Below are 17,396 nucleotides of genomic sequence, written 5' to 3'. Positions count from 1 at the left end.
GACAGAAAGAAAGAAAGAAAGAAAGAAAGAAAGAAAGAAAGAAAGAAAGAAAGAAGGAAGGAAGGAAGGAGAGGGAGGAAGGAAGAAAGAAAGAAAGAAGGAAGGAAGGAAGGAGAGGGAGGAAGGAAGAAATAAAGAAAGAAAGGATAAAATAAAGTAAGATAAAATAAAATAAAGTTATTAAAATAAAAATTATTAAGAAAAAAAAATTTTTTTAAGTAAAAAAAAAAAAACAACGGACGGACAGATCCCTAGGACAAATGGTGAAAGCAGAGCTTTACAGACAAAATCTCACATAGAAGCATACACATACACACTCACAAAAAGAGGAAAAGGGGAAAAATAATATATCTTGCTCTCAAAGTCCACCTCCTCAATTTGAATGATTCGTTGTCTATTCAGGTATTCCACAGATGCAGGGTACATCAAGTTGATTGTGGAGCTTTAATCCGCTGCTCCTCAGGCTGCTGGGAGAGATTTCCCTTTCTCTGCTTTGTTCGCACAGTTCCCGGGGTTCAACTTTGGATTTGGACCCGCCTCTGCGTGTAGGTCGCCTGAGGGCGTGTGTTCTTCGCTCAGACGGGACGGGGTTAAAGGAGCAGCTGATTTGGGGGCTGTGGCTCACTCAGGCCACGTGGAGGGAGGGGTACGGAGGCGGGGCGAGCCTGCGGCGGCAGAGGCCGGCGTGACGTTGCACCAGCGTGACGTTGCACCAGCGTGAGGCGCGCGTGCGTTCTCCCGGGGAAGTCGTCCCTGGATCCCGGGACCCTGGCAGTGGCCGGCTACACAGGCTCCCGTGAGGGGAGGTGTGGAGAGTGACCTGTGCTTGCACACAGGCTTCTTGGTGGCGGCAGCAGCAGCCTTAGCGTCTCATGCCCGTCTCTGGGGTCTGCGCTGATAGCTGCGGCTTGCGCCCGTCTCTGGAGCTCCTTTAAGCGGCGCTCTTAATCCCCTTTCCTCTCGCACCAGGAAACAAAGAGGGAAGAAAAAGTCTCTTACCTGTTCGGCAGCTCCAGACTTTTTCCCGGACTCCCTCCCGGCTGGCCATGGTGCACTAACACCTTCAGGCTGTGTTCACGCCGCCAGTCGTCTCCCTGGGATCTGATCTCCGAAGCCAGAGCCTCAGCTCCCAGCTCCTGTCCGCCCCAGCGGGTGAGCAGACAAGCCTCTCGGCCTGGTGAGTGCTTGTCGGCACCGATCCTCTCTGCGGGAATCTCTCCGCTTTGCCCTCTGCACCCCTGTTGCTGCGCTCTCCTCCATGGCTCCAAAGCTTCCCCCCTCCTCCACCTGCAGTCTCCGCCCGCGAAGGGGCTTCCTAGTGTGTGGAAACCTTTCCTCCTTCACAGCTCCTTCCCACTGGTGCGGGTCACGTCCCTATTCTTTTGTTTCTGTTTTTTCTTTTTTCTTTTGCCCTACCCAGGTACGTGGGGAGTTTCTTGCCTTTTGGGAGGTCTGAGGTCTTCTGCCAGCATTCAGTAGGTGTTCTGTAGGAGTTGTTCCATGTGTAGATGTATTTCTGATGTATCTTTGGGGAGGAAGGTGATCTCCGCACCTTACTCTTCCGCCATCTTCCTCAACCTCTACTACCCCTTATTTAAAAAAAATTTTTTTTTCTAAAGCTATAGACTTAAGAAATGATGAAAGGGTTGTTTTTTTTCAGTTAAATAATGGATAAGAGGATTCATAATCTGCCAAGCAAGTAATCTGAAAATGTCAGTAAAACCAGTGTAATAAAATAACTCAGTTATCAACTCAAAGTCAGTACCAGTCCCTTTGCAGTGTTTATTGGTCTAGAAATATATATGAAGAGATGTATTAAGAGAGAAGAGGGAATAGACAAAATAATGTTTAGAGACAGAAACAACATAAAATGTACTGGATAAAATACCCTCAATGTTAGAACTTGAAGTTCCTTATAATATATTTAACATGAATGCCTTCAAACTTTGGCAAGTTCATTCCTTTTATGAATTTGTGATTTTAGAAAACCAAACCACTACTGCTATTTTAAAATTATTCTTCATGTCATTGAATTTCCTCTTTGCTTACTGCCCCAGTGTTGAAAACACTAGTTTTTCAATGAATGTTTTATTCATTGCATTGCTGAGATATAAAATTTTTGTTCAAATTAATGAGCAAATACAACCTATGTGACTTTTGTATAGCAATGTTTAGCATCTCTCTCTATGTTTATATATAGTTACATAAATAAATACATATATACTATGATATAGTTTCCCACAGTGTCTCCTAAAGAGTGGTAGCCCTCTGTATTTATAGTATCTTACCAAAAATAAGTATGTTTCCTAAAAAATTTGTGAGAAAATAATAATTTTTGCAACAATTTTCTGACCATTTTATCAGCTTTTTAAAAGCATTGTCAGGCAAGATAATTCCTAAATGTACTGGGTCATGCAGTGCCCCCCATCTACTCCACCATGACTCATCGTAATTTGTAAAACAATAGATAGTAAGAATTTAATGATGTGCTTGGTAAGTGTGAGTAAATTTGTGCGACAAATTTGGTTTGGGCAGACTATACACCTAGTTAAAAAGGTACACTTTCCAACGGTTTTACAGTTATGTATAAAGCTCTGGTAAGAATGCCATGAGCAGAAGTCTGTTTATTATTTCTGGGTAAGTTAGCTTCCCTGACATAGGAATGACCATCTCATTGTTGCAGCCAACTTCCCTTTCCTGCCTATAATGCATGCAGGGGGCTGGAGGGGAATGGCCTCTGTGCCAGGAGAAGGCCGACTTGACAAGATAATACAAAAGCCAAGACTATAAATGTCAGAATTGAAAGATTGAGGGAGTCAAGTTTCCAATGTGATGTTTGAAACACTGCATCAGTCTAGCTTGCCTGCCTAATATTGTGGTGGTGGTAAGTTGTTATTATTATTTTTTAATGAACAAAACGAGCAATCATAACCTTTGCCCTTTATTAATCATTTACAATGTGCTCAGCAATGCCCTTTACATAAGAAACCATACAAGTTATTTAATATATCCTCTGAATGGTTATATTCATTCCCATTTAAGAAAAGGAAGCTAAGAATTATAGAGTTAAAATGACTTGCTCAAACTTTCATTTCAGAATAGAACAAAGGGCAGAAAGCAGTCTTAATCTCTCATAGAGCAACAATAAGAACTCAAGCTACATTAAGAGAAACCAAGCAGAAAACAGCTGCTCAGGGCTTCAAAACAAATCATAGAACCTGGCAGTCACACAGAACTAGGAAGTCAACAACTGGAATTCAGGACTAATAAGGAAGAGTGACTGGCTAATACCCCATACTTTCAGTGTAGACCCCACAAGAGTTCAACCTAGCACAAAAGCAAGCAAAAATTAGATCAACTCCAAATAAATCAAGTGATTTGTCCATGAATTTCTGCCTGCTATCAATTAAATAAAAATAATTGGTCCCACTAGAAAATAGGACCAAATGACTGAAAACCAAGAGAAAAATTAAGCAACAGAATAGATCCACAGGTTATGAAGCATTAGAATTATTAGACACAAACATTAAAATTATTATAATTATCACATCCAAAAATGAAGAAAATATAGAAACTTCAACAAAGTATTGGAATTAGAAATGTGTATGTGTATAATGTGAAATAAAATCCTAGAACTGAAAATATTGATAGCTGAATAAAGAATTCAATCAGTGGGTATAAAAGAAAATTGACATTGCCGAAGGGAGGATTACTGTCTAATCTTCTTTGAAAACAATCTATTTCTTTAAATATTTATTTATTTATTTGGCTGCGTCGGATCTTGGTTGCGGTACGCAGGGTCTTCTTTGAGGCGTACGGGATCTTTCATTGAGGTGCAGGTTCTACGTTGCTGTGCACGGGCTTCTCTCTAGTTGTGGCATGCAGGTTTTCCTCTCTCTAGTTGTGGCACGTGGGCTCCAGAGAGTGTGGGCTCTGTAGTTTGTGGCACACGGGCTCTCTAGCTGAGGTGCATGAGCTCAGTAGTTGTGGCACTCGGGCTTAGTTGCCCCACAGCATGTGGGATCTTAGTTCCCTGACCAGGGATCAAACCTGCGTCCCCTGCATTGGAAGGTGGATTCTTTAGCACTGGATCACCAGGGAAGTCCTTAAAGCAGTCTATTGAATTAAGCAAAGAATATCCATCTCGAAGAATGGAGACCAAAAAAAAAAAAATGAGAGGTACATTTAATTAGGGTCATAGAAAGAGAGAAAAGAACAGGCAGAAGCAAAATTCAAAAGATACTCACAAATAATATTCCAAATCTGACAAAAGATTTAATACCAAAGATCAGAGAAGCTGTAAAAATCTCAAATGCAGAGAAACTCTAGCTACTTTGTATAAAAACTGCTGAAAACCAAACAGAGAGAAAATCTTTGTAAGGAGCCCAAGGGAAAAGCATCTTGCCTGCAAAGGAAGGAAATAAGACTGACAGCTGCCCCACCTTCTTTATATGATCATCAGGTATACAAAAAATATAACCTCAATGTATTAAAAAAAAGGTGGTGTTTTCAATATCTGCCACATTTTATATAAATACATATAATACATATATAATATGTATGGTGTTATTTCAGTATTAAAAATTTCAAAAGCCAACAAAGTTAGCCTATGGTAACAGAAGTGAGATAAGTGATTACTGCAGGGTGGTAGGGAAGAGTGATGACTTAAACGGACCATAAGGCAAGATTTCATGCTCCTGGAAATATTCTATAATTCAGTTTGTTAAAAAAACTGTATCAGTAAATATGTTAACTTTGTAAAAATTCATCAAGCTATACAGTTTAGAATTGTGCACATTCTTACATGGGTTTTTGTTGTTGTTGTTTTTAATTATCTTTTTCAAATTAAGATTTTATTTTTATAACAGTTTTAGGTTCACAGCAACATTGAGGGGAAGGTACAGAGATTTCCCATGTATACCATATCCCCACATTTACATAGCCTCCTCCATTATCAACATCTCCCGCCAGAGTTGTACATTTGTTACAATTGATAAATCTACAATGACACATCATTAGCACCCCCAAATCTATAGTTTACATTATAGTCACTCTTGGTGTTATACATCCTTTGGGTTTGGACAAATGTATAATGGCACATATCCGTCATTATGGTATCATACAGAATATTTTCACTGCCCTAAAAATCCTTTGTGCTCCATTTGTTCACCCTTTGTCCCTTCGCCTAAGCACTGATCTGTTTCCTGTTTCTATAGTTTTACGTCTCAATGAATTTTCCAGAATGTAATATAGTTGGAATCATATAGTACGTAGTCTTTTCAAATCTACTTCTTTCGCTTAGTAATATGTATTTAAAGTTATGTTTTTTCATGGCTTAATAGTTTATTTTAGCACTGAATAATATTCCATTCTCTAGATGTACCACCGTTTCTTTATCCATTCACTTACTGAAGGAAATTTTGGTTGCTTCCAAGGTTTAGCAATTATAATTAAAGTTGCTATAAATGTCTGTGTGCAGGTTTTTGTGTAGGCATAAGTTTTCAAGTCCTTTAGATAAATACCAAGGAATATTGCTGGATTATATTCCAAGAGTATGTTTAGTTTTATAAGATACCATCTAACTTTCTTCCAAGGTTGCTGTACCATTTTGCATTCCTATCAGCAATATATGAGAATTTCTGTTGCTCCACATCCTTGCCAGCATTTGGTATTGTCAGTCTTCTTTTAATTTGCATTTCCCCATGACAAATAAGCATCTTTTCCTATGCTTAATTGCCATCCATCTTCTTTGTTGAGGCATCTGTTAATGTTTTTAGCCTACTTTTTAATCCAGTTGGTGCTTTCTTGTAGAATTTTAAGAGTTCTTTGTATATTTTGGATAGTAGTCCTTTATCAGATGTGTCTTTTACAAATATTTTCTCCCTATTTATGGATCGTCTTCTCATTGTCTTGCCATTGTCTTCTAAAGAGTTTATTTGTTAGATGTTACACATGAATGTTTATTTGTACGCTGAAGTGGAACTGAAACTAAGGGAGACAAATTACTTTGAAAGTGAACGCTGAAGGACCTAATAAAGAAGATATGCAGATAAAAGAAAGAAAATTACTTACGTAATATGTAAAACACTCAAGCTAGCACCTGACACATAGGAAGGATTCAATAAATATTAGCTGCTATCGTAATGAAAAAAAGTGGACAGAAGAAAGAAGAAAATGGGGCAAGGAGGAGAGCATGATTGAGAGAGGAGAAAAGTCAGAAGGAGAAAAAAGGAAAAAAGAAGTAGTATTAACTGTGACTATTGCCATTCAAATTCAATTTTCATTTAACTATCATTTATTTTTTGCTTGCCATTTTTTAATGTTTTATTTTATAGTGATAATAAATGTTGTTATATACTATTTATATGTTTGTTTAAAATCTTTAGAAACTAATGTGAAGACCAGCTTATTTATTTCAAAGTTTATTGTATCCCATTAAAAGTTCATTATCATAAGTTAAAAGTGTAGTTTTGTACATACTTCATTTAATTAAGTTTGAAATCTATGCAGATGAGATAAAGGGAAGAATGTGCATTTGACAAATGCTCCACAGAGAAGATGAAGTTCTAAATGATATGAAAGAATAAGGTATAGCATGAAGGACCATCTTTGTTGCATAGCTCCAAGGGAACCATTTACATTTGTAAATAGTAATTTTTTGGAGTTGTGCACTGCTATGCTCCATCTGAAATCCAAATTCTCTTACTTTTTTTTTGGCCTAACCCTTGTGATTCTTCTTAGTATTAATTTGTATTGAGAGATGGTTTAAAAACAATAAAATATATCCATCTCAAGTGCATATTTTGATGAGTTTTGATAAATGTACATAGCCCTATAACTACCACCACATCATGATATGGAAGAGTTTCCTTATTTTAAACAGTGCCCTTTTCAGTCAACATCTCTGTTCCTACTACCATTGCCAGCATATCATTGATCTACCACTTTGTGACAGAATCCAGATATTTTTTAAAATTATGTTAAAAATTACAGAAATTATTTTGTTCTTAGGAAGAGGCAAAACAATGTTAAATGACTCAAATTTGAAATGATTAGTCATATACATACACTCATATTTTATCTAGGTTAGTTGACATAATAAAATGTCATGGCAAAAAAATGACTAAAGACACCCTCAATAGGATTTTATTTATATCTTTTTGTATTTGCTTGTCTTACTCTTCATTATTTTTATTTTTCTTATGTCTTTCTCCTTTCTGTCTTTTGTTTATACTTGCTCTCTCTATTTAAAGAGACCCCATTTTTTTCTAAGGCAACACTGAGGGTGACTATAAACCAAGTCTAATTGAAGCAATAAGAGTTACAATGAGATCAGACTCTGGTCAATCCATGGGCTTATTATTGAAAGCAATTCCATTAAACTGTTTTGTTTTTAAACTATAACTGTTGTTTGTGCAATGCAATGACTTTATGCTTTTATTTAGTAATAAATAATCATCTCTAAACTTTTAAAGTCTATTGACACAGTTCTTGTTTACTTTAAGTTATGGCCAAGGTGTTTCCAGTCATTCTTTTTCACTCAGACTGAAGTGTTCAGTCACAGTTGTATAAACAGAATTCTGTTCATTCAGAGAAAGAATGAATACTTTTAGAATACTGTTTCTGCTTTAGGGCCACTATTCTACACTATCTGTTCTCCTTGGTATTTTTAATCTTTTTATTCATTTTGTATCATTATATTTCAAGCTTTTGTATTACATAAAACACTAGTGATACATGGTCAAACTAGGCATCTTCTTACTAGTGCATGATGTGCTAAAGGTCAGTGTTTAGATTAGAACATATTTTGTAGCTTTGCATGTAATGCTTTCATTTCCAATATGTAAAGTCTGTTCTAGGCACTTCACATTTGTTATCTTACTGCCTCCTCACAATCAGTCAAGAAGATGAGTATTACCATCTCCTTTCCACAGATGAGGAAAATGAGGCATAGCAACAATATACAACTTATAAAAATTTATGTATCTTCAAGCCTGTTTTTGTATCACTGTGATAAACACACTTTTTCCACCTTGGCTAATCATATTCATATAAGAATGTTACGTGATTAACTTTAAGCCATGATAGCAGTTTTCATCTTATTATGAGAACAGTAGATAATATAGAAAACAATACATAAAATTCAAATTAATAATGTGAGGAAAAAAGCAACAAGATAATATAAATGATAAGGTACTATTTTATGTTTCTCCTTTTTTCTAAAAGATTGATTTTGTAAATCTGCCCCCAAAAGCAAGATTTTTTCTCTGTCAGAACCTCAAGAAGTTTCATAAAGAGGTAATATAAAATAAATACAGAGCAATATCTGTGCTATCATGGTGTATTATTTTGAGAAAATAAATGCATTATTTACCTTGACAATGTCATCTGGAGCAGCCTTCCAGGGATAAATAATTATTCACATGGCTGTTTTCCTCCTGGAACATTTTAACCCTATCTGTGTGATTTGTTTTCATTATTAATAGTCCATTATCAAAATGGACTATTGACTTAGCAATGTGTTTTCACAAACATTTCAAATTCTTTTCTAAAGAACATATATGATTTTATTATATATTTTTGTGTGTATATATATACATACGCACACATAAAGATATAAACATATATATATTGAAAACCTTTTTTGAAACATACATATCTAGAAAAGCACAAACTCTTAAGTGAATGACAGTAAGCTTTTACAGTGAACATATCTCTCTAAGTAAGTATAAACATAATAGGAAAGAAAATATTCCCAATATTTTAGGAAACTCTTTCATACCTCTTCCTAGTTATCCTCAGTTTAACCCCCAAATAACAACTGGCTGACTTCTATTACCATAAATTAATTTTGACCATTTCTGAAGTCTGTGTAAATGGAATCATGCACGATATACTCTTTGTGTGTGACATCTTTTCTCAACATTATGCTAAAGAGACTCACCCATGTTGTCATGTATAATAATAGTTAATTCTCATTGACATATTTTATTATATTACATGACTATTCTGAAATACATTTGTCCATTTTACTGCTGATGGACGTTTGTATAGTTTTCAACTTTTGGCTATTGCAAAGTGAGCTCCTGTAAACAATATAATGTATACCTTTTGTTGCCACATTCATATATTTTTTGAGTATGAAGTTAGGATTGTAGTGTTGGGTCATAAGGTAATCATAGGGTAAGTATATATTCAGCTTCAGTTTATACCGACAGTTTTCAAAGTGCTTGTGCCAATTTGCTAAACATTAAGTGTTATATACGAGTTGTACTTGTTCTGCATTCTTCCCAAATCTTAAAATAATGTTTTAGACACTTTATTCAATATGGTGATCATGCATTTGCCTGATAAGAAGTACTGTTGATCACTCTTTCATATGGTATTGGTCATGTGGACATCCTTTTGTGTGGAATGGCTGTACAAATATTTTTGCCTTTAAATATTAGATTGAATATCATTTTCTTGTTAATTTCAGTTTTATGAACACGTTTACTGTAAATGTTATTGCAGCATAATTGACACAAATTGATCTATACATATTTAAAGTGTGCAAGTTGATTAGTTTTGACATATGTATATACTCATGAAACCATCAAGACAATCAAGATAATGAACTCATCTGTTACCCACAAAAGGTTCCTTATGACCCTTGGCTATTCCTAAGCTTTACCACCCCTTTTTCTAGTCTCCAGGTCACTATAAATTAATTTACATTTTTAGAATTTTATATGAATTAAATCATACAGGAAAAAAGACACAGATGTAGAGAATGGACTTGAGGACACGGGGAGTGGGAAGGGTAAGCTGGAATGAAGAGCGTGGCATGAACATCTATACACTACCAAATGTAAAATAGATAGCTAGTGGGAAGCAGCCACCTAGCAGAGGGAGGAGATATGAGGATATATGTATATGTATAGCTGATTCACTTTGTTATAAAGCAGAAACTAACACACCATTGTAAAGCAATTTTACTCCAATAAAGATGTTAAAAAAAATCATACAGTATGAATTCATTCTGTTTTTCTTCTTTCATTCAGCATAATTACTTAGAGATTGCTCTATATCATTGTATATATCAATAGGTCATTGCTGTTGGGGAGCTGTTGTTTACTGAATATAGAAGTTTGGTTTTGCAAGTTGAAAAAGCTCTGGAGATGGTTGTACAATAGTGTGAATATACTTAATGCTCTCAAACTGTACACTTAGAAATGGTTAAGATAGTAAATTTTATGTTATGCATTTTTAACATAATAAAAAAAAATTTTAAACCCTTTTGTTTTTAGCTTAAACAATTGGTGAATTTTACTAATAATAATAATTTTAAAAACTGGAGAAAGGCAAGAATTGCAAAGACATGGTAGAATCAATGATTTTCTGGCCATGTTTGAATTTAAAAATGCCTGTTAGAGAGCCAAGAATTGAGATCCATAAGCAGATGGAGAGTCACATTTGGAGTACAGTGGAAAGGTCAGGCTGCAGAAATAAATTTGGTAGTCAAAAGGATATAGATAATAATTAAAGCCATGGACCTGAATGAGAACACCTACAGGAAAAGTATAGACTGAGAAGAGAACAGAGTTCAGGACCAACCAAATAGTATTATTCAGGCAAAGGAGGAGAAGCCAGCAAATGAACCTAAATTGGAAGGCCTGCAAGCGATGATAAACATCACAAGCATATGGCATCACTAAAGCCAAGAGAAAACAATGTTTCAGGAAGAAATTAGTTAATTGAGTTCAGAAACTATTGAGTGATCAGGTAAGATGAAATTTATTTTAGTGACTTGAGAGTATGGGCTAAGTGTTAGCTGAGAAGGAACTGAAAAGTGAGAAAGATCTTTTGAGATATTTTCAAATGAAGAAATATATTGACATGAGAGAGTGCAATTCAAATATATTGAATTGAAGAGATACATTGTTGGTTGGAGGGTTTTATCCTTAAATACAGGGAAATGTTAAAACAGGATTTTAAATTATGAGAATGATTTAGTGCAGAGGGGGTAAATGATATGAATGAGAGAGATTAGCATGAGAAAATTCTTTGAACATCTACAAGGGTTCATGGGTAAAGTTCAAAGGAGTTTGGTAGATCGGTAGGGTGGATTAGGAGAGTTGGGAACTCCTATATAGTGGCTACTGTTTTCTCAGTGAGGAAAATTTAAAGCAATCCCATCCATTGTAATTAAGATTGAAAATAACATAAAGAAAGGGAAAATACTTATCTTGTTCACTATTGTATCCTAAGAACTTAAATAATCTTTTACCTAGTAGATATTTAATAGGTAATTCTTAAATTTAAAAAAAATGTTTAAAGTTAAATCACAAGGAATTATCTTTTCAAAGTTCATTTGCTAATCATTTCCGAAATCATTAGGCCTAGGAAGAGACCTTTTGTTTCCTCAGTGTATTACAGCTGCAAATGCATTATAATAATTCTCTAAATGTTTATTCCCTCTTTCAAATCAGCAAACTAAAGCACATAAACCTTTTGTCTCATTAAATTCTTTTTTTTTAGATTGAAGTATATTTGACTTATATTAGTTTCAGGTGTACAACATAGTGATTTGATATTTTTATAGACTATACTCCATATAAAGTTATTATAAAATATTGGCTATTTTCCCTGTGCTGTACATTACATCTTTGTAACATTTATATTATACCTAGTAGTTTGTACCTTTTGTTCCCCTTCACCTATTTTCCCCCTTCTCTCCCCCTCCCACACTTCTCCCCTCCGGTAACCACTAGTTTGTTCTCTGTATCTGTGAGTCTGTTTCTGTTTTGTTGTATTTGTTCTTCTGTTTTATTTTTTAGATTCCACACATAAGTGAAAGCATACAATATTTGTCTTTCTCTGATTTATTTCACTAAGCATAATACTATCCAGGTCCATCTATTTTGTTTCATATTGCAAAATTTCATTCTTTTTATGGCGAGTAATATTCCATTGTGTATATACACATCTTCCTTATTCATTCATCTGTTTCTTTAGATTGCTTTCAATCTTAGCTATTTTAAATAATGCTACTATGAACATTGGCGTGCATATAACTTTTTGAATAGTGTCACCTCACAACTGTCAGGAAGGCTATTGTCAGAAAGACAAGAAATAGCAAGTGTTGGCAGGGATATGGAGAAAAGGGAACCCTTGTAATACTGTTTGTGGGAATGTAAATTGGTTCAACCACTGTGAAAAACAGTATGGAGATTCCTCAAAAAATTGAAAAGAGGACTACTATATGATTCAGGAATTCCACTTGAAAGAAATTGAAAACACAAACTTTTCTTTTAATCTTGGAAATACTGTTTTAGAAGAAGTGATTTAGGACCTCGTTGAACAACATCAGAAGAGCCTACCGTTAAGTATTTACTACAGTAATTTGTCAAATCATTTCTCTTTTATGAGCCTTATTTTTCTCATGTGTAAAATGGAGAGCCTTAATGCCCTCTTCACTATTTTGATGAAAGAATTAAATAAGAATGTGTTAGTGGGAAATTTTATAAAGGCAAATGTTATATAATAAGGGAGACAACAGTTCACTGATACTAACCTTAAAAAAAAAAGAAAAAAAACCCAACAGTGTGAAGGGCTTCCTCCTCCACTCTGTCTCTCTAAGTAACATAATGAGAATATGAGTCATCTGTGTTCTTGGAAGAGTAGTATATGTATATCTGTCTGTAGTATTTGGAATCATAATTAAAATTTTTAAATGGCACTGATATCTACAGATAAAAATAAGGAATATTCTGCTTTCAAGGCTTTAAGTTCTTTAAATTTAGTTAAAGATGTTACTTTTAAAGGCTCAGCAATACATAGAATTTTACACTTGTAGAATATCTAGATTTTTACTTCTAGGAAACATAAATTGTCATAATTTATATTTTTAGAGATTTATACAATCTTAATTTGTATAGTCATAAATTGTTTTGATATACTTGTATAATTTGTATGATGAAAGCTAAACTATCAAATATAAAAATGCAAAATAGCCCCACAACCTTCTATGCAGTTAATTCATATTTTTCAAATGGTGGCACTGCTGATAACTATTAACCAGGCTTCATACACTTGGGAAGCAAGACAAAGATCACATACTCATATGGTTGTAAGATGAATGTATTGCTCAGATCATTGTTGGAAATGATACAGTTTGAGATTGTTTTTCATTGAAGCTTATTTTTTGATCTAGTGTTCACTTTTTCTTGGTAATAAATATGCCTCTCACAGTTATAATCGATTAATGCTCTCATGAATATTATATGTTTAAAAATAAGAAAAAAGTCCAGCTGTGTAACCCTTCATTGCTCCCATAAAAATTAAAGGATATGATTGTGTTTGGACCCCTCTGAAGGTTTGGGAAGAGGAACAGTGGAATACAAGACTTAGAAATCCAACATAGTTGGTCTCAGACTCTAGGGTATGTTGTAGACATTACTGATGTGGTTTCTGTGCAAAGTAGAGATGTGGAGTGGTCACTTGACTTTTATCAAATAGGAATGTAAGAGACCTAATAATACTGATCTCTCATTAGCATATAAATAAGGGACTGAATATTGTCAAATTTCAAAATGAAGCATAACAGATGCCAAGTAAATGTATTTATCTTTGTCATCTGATTTAAAATGCTTTTTAAAAAACCTTGACCCACCCTTTCAGAACCCAAGTGTATTGACATAGTAGTAGAACTGACACTCACAAATTCATGGTTTCTTTAAAGATACTAATCTCAGCAATGAATAGAGAAAATCAAACAGCAAGTATTGAAAGCAGAAACGTAATTGGCCTGTTTGGAAAAAGTTTACTAGGGTAACAGTGACTAGATTCAACATGCAAGTGCCATCATGATGAATGTTTACAACACTTTTTTGAGAGCCAATTATACTGTTTTTTGTGCAGGGACTGGAGATCAGCCAGATCAGTTGTTTGCACAAAGCCGCTTTGGGTCTGTCTTTTCAAACAAAAGCTGCAGAAAATGTTATAGCAAGGTTGAAGCTTTATTCCACTCTGGTAAGAGAAGCTTTCTTTTTCTTTGCTATAGTGAGAGTTTGATAAGAAATCCTTTTAAACCATAATGCGGTCAGGGAGAAGAGAAGCTGTTCTGTGTAACAAGTCATAAAATGCTTTCTTTTCTTTTGAACTGTTTTTTCATTATGCTTTTTGCCTGTACGTTACAGTGAAATAAAACTGAAACACTAAGTTATACTGTACATGTTAAATTTGTACTGGAGGTAGGGGAGTCTTAATGTACTCTTCTGGAGAATGAAATGTGGTGTTATTTTATGTTTTATACTCTAGATCTCCTGGTCAGGACAAAAGGAAAAAAGTCAGTATTCTGACACCAAGGCTGAGAGTGAATCCATGTGTTTAAGTTTTCCCCTGACCAGTGATGTTATTAATGCCCAGCAGCTCACCACCATAAAGCTTCAAGAACCCAACCAAATTTGCCCTCTGGGTTTACTTGCAGGCATTTCAGACCACTCTAGCTTCCTTTCATTTTAAAAATTGGAAAAGCTGGGGATAGTAATTCTGGGTGAGTTTGTCTGCATGCAGCTCTCAATAATATAACTTTACGTATATATACAAAATACAAGATTTTGTTTTTCACAATAATTTCTTTGATCTGTAATATACTTCAATATTTCCACAAAAATCTGTCCTTGTTATAAACTCTAACTGAATTCATATCTGTCTAAAATGACAGGAAATAGTTGAGAATATAAATATATGCCTATGTATATATACACATAAATATATACAAATATTTGACATGTGCACAATTAATTTTAGATAATGGCAGATTTATACATTACAGTTATGTAATCCCTACAGAAGCTTATCATTTTAAGTTTGCATTTGATTAACTCTTCATTTTCCTGGTAAACATTTGTTCAGAAAATGATTATGTAAATATCAAAAAGACTTTATAACCAATCACCTGCCTTGAACGCTAAATCTATGTTTTGAGGTGAACTTGTCTGTAGTTTTCAGTAGCTGAATTACATTTGTGATTTTATATATATATAATCCATGAAATTTTAATATGAATCTTTTTAGGAATTTATCCCAGAGTAGTATTCCCAGCTTCAAAGGTATAAGAAGCTGGCAATGTCACTCTAATAAGTCACTAATAAATATTCATGTTCATTTGATCATTTTAATAAGCATTTATTGACTCTCTACCTTGCTAGATATTTCACTGAGAAGAAATATGCAGCTTGTAAAAGAAATGTAATGTTTAATATCTGCATAGATTTAAAGATGATTCAACACATGTACTTGAAAGTATTTTGTATTGAGGTTGTAGCTAAGGAAAAATAGGTAAAAGTGTCTTACACACAGAGTCAGGAACAGTCAGGTACAACAATAAATGCAATGAGCATTAATTTTTCAGATTAAAAAAATAATTCCACCCTTTAATACATGAGCCTGAAAAACCATTGCAATGCCATTTTTCCCTTTTACCCTCTTTTAAATTATGCATACATTTAATACAACCCATTTTAAGTACTTGAGCTGTGTACGTTGTACTGAAAGAAATATAAAGACAGCCCTGCCCCTGAAAAAGAGTCTGGTCTGAAGGTGAGCTCAGCCAAAAAAAAAAAAAGAAATTATATCACCATGAGTCCTTATAGTTAAAATAATAATAATGATAACAATAACAATAATTCAGTTAACATTCTGTGGTTTCTTCCCTGTTAAAGATTGTATGTTGCCCTTAGGCACCTGCAGCAGGCAACAACAACAGCAGTAAGTCCCAATTCATTTAGTTTCCTCCTTTCCCAATTTTGAAATAAATTTCAGATGGACAAGAGTTTCCTTCTAGGGAAAGAATCATGTTTAATGGTATATATGTATATATATATATATATTTTTTCTTTTCATTATCACCTTTACCTTTAGGAAGTTGACTTTGTCATCACACACACACACGCACACACACGCTATTTCATGAGGAGGAAAGAAAAGCAAGTAGAGCACATGTGCCCCCTGATGAGTATGGCACAGCAGGATCCCCCAAATTTTTTTACCTTCAAGCCTTTACTTTTGCTATTTAGGCCAAGAACATGGTTTTTCTATTGTCTGGTATCCAGGTTTTGTCTGTCCTTTATGGCTTAGAGTAGAGGCCACTTTGTATCATGATGTCTTCCCAGCATGCCTCATGCCCAGTCCAGGTAAAATTATCTCTTCCCCCATTAAACATTCTTATCACTTTGTCATTGTGTGGAGAAAAGGCTGAAGTTTATGAACAGCATGCAAATGCCTTATTTCATAATCACAAAGACAATGAGACACTTTGTCACACATTCGCTCCTTCCAGACAATGTTTTCAAAGTCTGCTTTTTAAAATGTTACTTGTTAGAAAATTAATTTTTTAATTGCTTTTCAAATTTCCTTTGCTTTCTTTGCCCACCTGCTTTTCTAACAGCTGATAATCTTGCCTCTGTTTCACTGAGAAAGTAGAAATCATCTGACGGGGTCCCCCCATGTTCTTTTGCCTCCAAATCTAAAAAGCTTACTTCAGTCTACACCCATCCCTCTCTTTCCACCTTTTATAGTGGGAGGAAACACCCAAACTTATATCAGGGTTCAAACACTCCTCTACTTCTGACTTCTCAGGTATTCACCTCAGTCTGCCAAATCTTTTCTCCTAATCATCAGTTTTATTTTCTCCGTAAAATCCTTCCCACTGGAAGTCTATGTGAACCATACATACCTAACAATCCGTGGCTGGGATGACACATTGCCCTGTAGATGCCATCTGTATTCTGCTATTGTCCACACACTTCTCAAAGAGTTTTTTGTTTTTTGTTTTCTAGACACCATTTCCATGACCCCATCTACCTCCACTTCTCTCCAATCTTACTCTACCTTCATGACTCTTCCAAACCTTCTCAAGTAGCTATTTGACTTTCTTGTTGATAAATCCACTGGACACTTTTCAGTTCTCATCTTGCTTTCCCACCAGTATATAAAGGTTGACTATTCAGTCCTTTTGAAACACTTTAACCTTTACTTCCCTGATACCACATTCTCATGAATTTATTTGGTATGTTTGATTTTCCTACTTTTTGGTAGTTTCTTTCCTATTCTTTCTCTTTTACTGGACCATTTGTTTAAGAGTTCTACAAAGCTCATATAAAAGAATGAAATTAGAACAGTCCCTAACACCATACACAAAAATAAACTCAAAATGGATTAAAGACCTAAATGTACGGCTAGACACTATAAGAGGAAAACATAGGCAGAATACTCTATGACATAAATCACAGCAAGATCCTTTTTGACCCACCTCCTAGAGAAATGGAAATAAAAACAAAAATAAACAAATGGGACCTAATGAAACTTAAAAGCTTTTGCACAGCAAAGGAAAACATAAACAAAATGAAAAT

General features: G+C 34.7%; 1 protein-coding gene across 1 annotated transcript in view; it reads left to right on the top strand.

Moving 5' to 3' along the window:
• Positions 1-17,396, top strand: part of MGAT4C (MGAT4 family member C) — a 706,172-nt gene that overhangs the window by 329,598 nt on the left and 359,178 nt on the right. The window contains exon 2 of the mRNA XM_024122898.1: positions 13,903-14,013. The gene's annotated coding sequence lies outside the window, so the exon portion shown is untranslated. The remainder of the gene's footprint in view (positions 1-13,902; positions 14,014-17,396) is intronic.

Source organism: Physeter macrocephalus, chromosome 6, assembly GCF_002837175.3.
Source record: "Physeter macrocephalus isolate SW-GA chromosome 6, ASM283717v5, whole genome shotgun sequence".
NCBI lineage: Eukaryota > Metazoa > Chordata > Mammalia > Artiodactyla > Physeteridae > Physeter > Physeter macrocephalus.
This window is presented reverse-complemented; position numbering and strand designations above follow the sequence as displayed.